Here is a 6,751-nt window from a genome sequence, read left to right on the forward strand (position 1 = left end):
CCAGAGGAAAGTTGTATTGTTCATTGTTGTTACATCGCACCCTGACTGGCTCATCTCCTCCCCAGACCCCTCTGCAAGGGGATCTCCAGTGGCCTACAAATGGGCATTCTATTGAGTGGGACATTCAGGAAATTTCCTGTTAGGGATTGAGTTAGATTACCCTGTTTCCAATTTCTGTTGAAATTGTAAGCCCAGGTACCTATGAATGTGACCTGGCATTGAAGATACTATTAGTAAAACTAATGTGCTGTCATACTGCATTAAGAGGATGTCCATGTGAAGACTGGAGCCAAAGAGCCAAACAGATATACCACGTTCATGGATCACTACTACAATACTGCTTCATAATATAAATGTGGCCCATATTGATCTATAGATTCAGCTCAATCTCAGTAAAAATCCCAGCAGGTTTTTCTTTTTCTTTGTAGAAAATGTCAAGCTTATTTTAAATCAATGGTGAAATACAAAAGACCTAGTTAATGTGATTGAACGATGGAACTGTTCAATTGTATGCCATGTGAATTATGTGCCAATAAAACTGTTGAAAAATATCTAATTGAATATCTTGTCGCTTTGGACTCATAGAACAACCTAAACAACTTTGAAAATACACTTACACACCCCAAATCGGAAAGCTTCCATTATATGACTTCACATAGTTATAATAATCAGTAATAAAAATATCACAAAGTATGGTAACATAGTGTGTTGGTATAAAAATAGGCAGGCAAATCTATGGAGCAAAAGCGAGAGTCCAGAAATAGATCCACACATACTGGTATATTTGACAAAGGGGCAAAAGCAGTTCAGGGGAGAAAGGTACACCAAAAAATAGTGCTGGAACAATTGGGTAACTATGTACACATACATATGTATGTAAATTTTTAGCCATATATTTACACCATATAAAAATCATTTAAAGTAGTCCCAGATCTGTATTAGAACTTACCTTCTGAGCATAAATAGGAAGAAGGATACAGTTCACAGTGGATGATGTTAGGTGTCTTTACTCATAGGGTCCCTTTGTACAACAGCCTGAAACACTGCGCGGTCTTGTGCCATCCTCACAACCATTCTCTTGTTTGAGCCCATTGTTGCAGACACTCTGTCCATCCATCTTGTTGGGGGTCTTCCTCTTTTTTGCTGTCCCTCTACTTTACCAAGCACGACATCCTTCTCCAGGGTCTAATCTTTCCCGATAACATGTCCAAAGTACTTGAGATGAAGTCTCACCATCCTTGCCTCTCAGGAGCTGTGCTTCTGTACTTCTTCCAAAATAAACTTGTTTGTTCTCTGGGCAGCCCATGGTAATTTCAATATTTTTCACTAGCACCACAATTCAAACTCATAGATTCTTCTTTGGTCTTTCTTATTCAATGTCCAACTCTCACATGCATATTAGGTGATTAAAAATATTCTGGAGTGGGTCAGGCGCACCTTAGTCCTCAAAGAAACATCCTTGCTTTTCAACACTTCAAAGAGGACTTGCATAGCTGATTTACTCAAAGCAATGTGTAGTTGCTCCCATAAGCACTGATTGCGGACCCAAACAAGATAAAATCCTTGACAGTGTAAATCTTTTCTCCATTTATAATGATTTTTGCCAACCAGTCCAGTTGTGAGGATTTTTGTTTTTTGTACATTAAGTAGTCATTCATATTGAAAATCTTCATTAGCAAGTGCTTCAAATCCTCTTCATTTTCAGCAAATAAGGTTTTGTAATCTGCACATTGAAGGCTGTTCATGATATCTATGATATAGCTCTATAATTTGCACATTCAGTTGGAAATGAGTACAAATCTGAATCTCTTCCAGTCAGTTGGCCAAGTAGACCAGTAAGTGCTTGGCATAGACCAGTAAGTGCTGGTCTTGGCATAGACCAGTAAGTGCTTCTTGCCATAGACCAGTAAGTGCTTCCAGAGCTTCGTCAGCTTGTTGAAACATTTCAGTCGGTATTTCTTCCATTCCTGGAATTTTGATTTTGGACAATGCTTTCAGTAGAGTTTGAACTTCTTCCTTCAATACCATTGGTTTTTGATCATATGCTACCTCTTCAAATGGTTGAAGGCTGACTAATTTTTTTTAGGTACAGTCGCTCTGTGTGTGTTTTTTCATATTGTTTTGTGTCTTCCTGAATTATTCAATATTTCACCCATAGAATCTTTCAATATTACAACTCTTTAGTTTTTTTTTTTCAGTTTAAGAGATGCGGAGCATGTTCTTCCTTTTTGGTTTTCTAACTCTAGGTCTTTGCATATTCCATGATAATACTTTACTTTGCCTTCTCAAAGTGCCCTTTAAAATTACGTTCAGCTGCTTTATTTCATCATTTCTTCCAATGCCTTAGCTACTCTATGATTAAGAGCACGTTTCCGAGGCTCTTCTGACATCCGCTTTGATCTTTCCTGTGTTTTTGTGACCTTTTGCTTTCTTCGTGTATGATGTTCTTGTTGTGATCCCTCAGTTCATCAGGTCTTCTGTCATTGTGTTCAATGCAGCAACTCTGTTCTTGAGATGTTCTTGAAATTCATTTAAGATAGACAATAGAAGCCCTGGTGGAATAGTAGTCATAAGTTAGGCTGCTAACTGCAGGATTGGCAATTTGAAACCACCAGCTTCGCCCTTAGGGAGAAAGACAGGTCTTACAAAAGGCTGGTCTTGGAAAATTCTATCCAATTTCCAGGTTTGTTTTCTATCACTGATGCTCTATTTTCAAACTACTGTGCCTTCTTTGTTTCCAACTTCCTAATTCCATTCACCAATAATTATCTATGCCTCTTGATTGCAAATTTGATCGATTGCATACTGAAGACGTTGATAGAATTCTCCAATTTCTGCAGCACTTGCTTTAGTGGCTGGTGCATAAATTTGATTCGTTGTTGTATTAAGTGGATTTCCTTGTGTGCAGATATTGTCCTACCGTGACAATGTTGTGGTACAAGATAGATCTTGAAATGTGCTTTCGAACATGAATGCAACACCTTTCCTCTTTCTCGTGCCATTCCTCGCATGCGGAACCATTTGGTTTTGATTCAAAATAGCTAACACCAGTCTTTTTAAACTCATGAATACCTAGGATATTGATCTGTATGTGTTCTGTTTGATTTTTTTTTCCACAACTTCCAAGGTTTACAGTGGGAGCTCTAAGTTCAATTTTGATGCTTCACATAGATTCAGCCTCCATTGAGCTCTTTCTGTCACTGACCAGAAGTGTGAAAAATCTGGCTCTCTGGCAGAGTGTGTTTGAAAGTATATTACTACCACTTTCCTAGTCAGTCCAGGAAGAGGCAGCCTAGGCCTTAGGGATTTGATTACATGTGTCCTGGATGGAAACTGGGGTGCCAGGGTCACAAAAGCATGAGTTACATCCTGACTGCCTTGGCCAGAGAACCCCCAACCAATCTTCCAGGATTTTCTATCTGCAATAGTGTACATCTCCCCATCATGGTTACTTTCCCATTTTTGTCATCCCATCTACAACCATGATGGATTGATCTGTCATCAATCATGATTTTGTGACAATATTCTTGGTTCTCCAGTGGTCAACTTTCTGTGAATCTTTGGACACCATTATGGCCTTGTGCTGATGGTCTCTCTCATCCAAATGAGATGTCTTTGTCCTGTGTAAGACTTAGCAAATATATCACTAAAATATATATATATTCTAAAGTGAGGTCTTTTTTAGCTCTTGGAACAATGTAAAATATAAAAGTTTTATAACAATAATTTTCGACTCTCAACAAGTTTGGACTCCACAGAACATTTGGTGATGGGGGCTAGGGGGTAGGGTACTGGTATCTAGCAGGTAAAGACCAGAGATGTTGCTAATTATCCTGCCATGCACAGGACAATCCACACCAAAATATTTTTTTTAATAAAAGAACTTTCCCAAATGTCAGCGACACCCCTGGTGAGATACCCTGCTCCACAAGGAAATAATAAGTGAAAACCTTTGTGACTTTGAAATTAGAAAAGATGTCTTAGATAGCGCACCAAAACATGACTGATAAGAGAAAAACGTTGATAAATAAAACTCCACCAACATTTAAAATGTTTATTCTTTGAAATGCTTTGGTATTAGCATGTAAAAACAAGCTGCACACTGGAAAATATTCGCAAATCGCTCCTCGTTTGTATCCACATCTATAAAAAACTTGTTAAAAAAAATTCAAAGGAAACAACTCCACCAAAAGATGTGCAAAAGATTTGAACAAGCACTTCCTTCTTCAAAGAATATGTATGGTTGGCTTGGAAGGAGCTGATGAAAAGATGTTCAGCAGCATTGTTTACCCAAAAAATGCAAATCAAAACCACAGCTATTAACAAAAAATCCAAAATGAATAATTATATCAATGCGCTGACCCAAAGCCCATCTGTAGACAATTGGACATCCCCTCACAGAAGGGTCACAAGGAAGGGACAATTCAGAGTGCAGTATAGGACCGATGAAACACACAATAGTCCTCTAGTTCATTACTGCTCCCCCCTCCCCTCATAATCTAGTTCTACCTTACAAATCTGGCTAGGCAGGAATATGTACATTAGTACAGATAAGAGCTCTTGACATATGGAATCCAGATAAACCCTCCGGAACAGTAGTGGGAAATGCGATGTCATGAAAGGAGGAAGGGGAAGGATAGGGAGAAAGGGGAACTTATCATGAGGTTGGATCTATAACACCCTCCCTTGACCCCTCCCCACCACCCCCAAGGGGGATGAAGAATAGAAATGTGGGTAAAGGGAGCAACAGATGGTATAATATAAAAAATAACAACAATAATATACAAAGGATTCAGGGTGTTGGGAGGGCTGGGGAGGGAGGGGAAAAAAGAGGAGCTGACACCAAGGGCTCAAGTAGAAAGAAAATGTTTTGGAGATGATGGCTACATATGCACAAGTGTGCTTAATACAAGTGTATTTTGTTATAAGATCTGTAAGAGTCCCTCAATAAAATGATTAATAAAACAATAATTTCTTATGATACTACCCAGCCAAATGCTTTTGTAGAGTTAACAAATTATTATATATTTTTAAAAAACACACCTATTTGAACCATCTAAAATTAAATGTCTGACCATCCCAAGTATTAGTGAGTATGTGGAGCAATTAGAATTCCTTTACACTGCTGTTGGGAATACAGAATTGTACAGTTCCTTGTTTTCTTCCAAATTTCAGTGTATCTCTACCATATGACCAGTGATGGGATTCAAATAATTTAATAACTGGTTAGCTGCCCTAATGACAATTTCAAGTATAAAACAATGGTATGTAGTGAAAGGTAGGTACTCTATTTCGTACAGTTAATACTTAAATAAGAACAATAGAAGAGGCACACAAAACTAGACTATGAATTTTAAAACATTATTAAAAAAATATTAAACAGTACCTAACCAAAAAAACACAATGGAACTGTTACTTAAGATATATCCATATTGTCTCTTGATTGGTGCTCTCTCCTGCAATATTCTTCGCATTTACCAGAGCTTCATTAGCTGTATGATTTATCCTTAACCATCTTTTCACTAGAGGTAGGCCAATTAGACTATAATCATTGTGCTCGATTTATTAGAAATAGGAGACTTCTCTTTTCTGCACATTAACATTCATCTTTGTAAAATCCATTTCCACTTCTGCTGAACTTACAGCAATTGTTCTGACAACATTCTTAGTTCTTTGAAAACTTTCAAGAATTGCATAATTCATTCATAATAGCTTGTGGGAATCTGAGGCATAACACAAAGCTGAAATGAATGACAGCATGTCACAGTCTGGTTGTTTGGCACTTTTCCTCTTTGTGTTATGTGTTTATTTCCTGATGTAACAAATACAAGGGAATAAAAATGTAGTATTTCATCAAAAGTATAACACGTTTTGTGAGATGAATAGATATGACAAGCATAGTTCCATCTAATTTTTTTATACCTATGGACAGAATGAACATTGCTACAGGCCCTTAGAATACTGTTAGTCAAATGAACATTTAAAAGGGGCATGGGCTACTTGGTGCTCAACCTCAGGAAGGGAGCCCAGAAGATATGGGTGCTCTGGCAAAATGTGGTCAAGAAATTAGATAGTGCCCTGCTAACAGATAAACTAGCGTCTGGGGTCTTACAGGCTTGTTTCCCAACAAGCAGCCATCGAAGGGAGATGTCAACAAAGTCCACCTGGAAGAAGCACACCATCCTCAGTGACCCAAGGACTATAAATCATATAATCCGAGGCCAAAGGTGGGAATATTATCAGAGCCTAAATTGTGAGAATCTGGTTTGCAGATTTGACAGTGGAAACCCAAGGTACATTTGTGGGATCTACATGGGAAATAAGCCTCCCGTGGTTTCCCTCCCTCTGTAATAGAAGGATAGGAGGAAAGTGGTGACCTAATAGAGTGTATTGGAGTGATATAGATCAAAATGATACCCCTGACTTGAACAGTTAAGACCTTGTCAGTTGATCCCCCTTCTGACACACATCAGGCCTGATCTAGTTCTCAACATTTCCTGTACTTTTGTTTGTTCATATTAGGTTTATGTCAGATGTGTTATGTAATTGAGGGTCACCCTCTTAAATTTTTGTTATATGCTTTCCTGTTTTGCAGTATCTGAGACCCAGGATTGACAAACCGATATGGAGAACAAGTAGAATAAGGGTTTCTGGGGGTCCAGTGGTAGGGGTGGGTGAGTAAAAGGGAGCTGAGGCTAAGGAGTTCAAGCAGGAAAAGAATGTTTTGAAATTGTGGTGGCAATTGTACTTG

Source organism: Echinops telfairi, unplaced genomic scaffold (genome assembly GCF_000313985.2).
Source record: "Echinops telfairi isolate 266 unplaced genomic scaffold, ASM31398v2 ScPeMD7_7416;HRSCAF=8454, whole genome shotgun sequence".
Taxonomy (NCBI): Eukaryota; Metazoa; Chordata; class Mammalia; order Afrosoricida; family Tenrecidae; genus Echinops; species Echinops telfairi.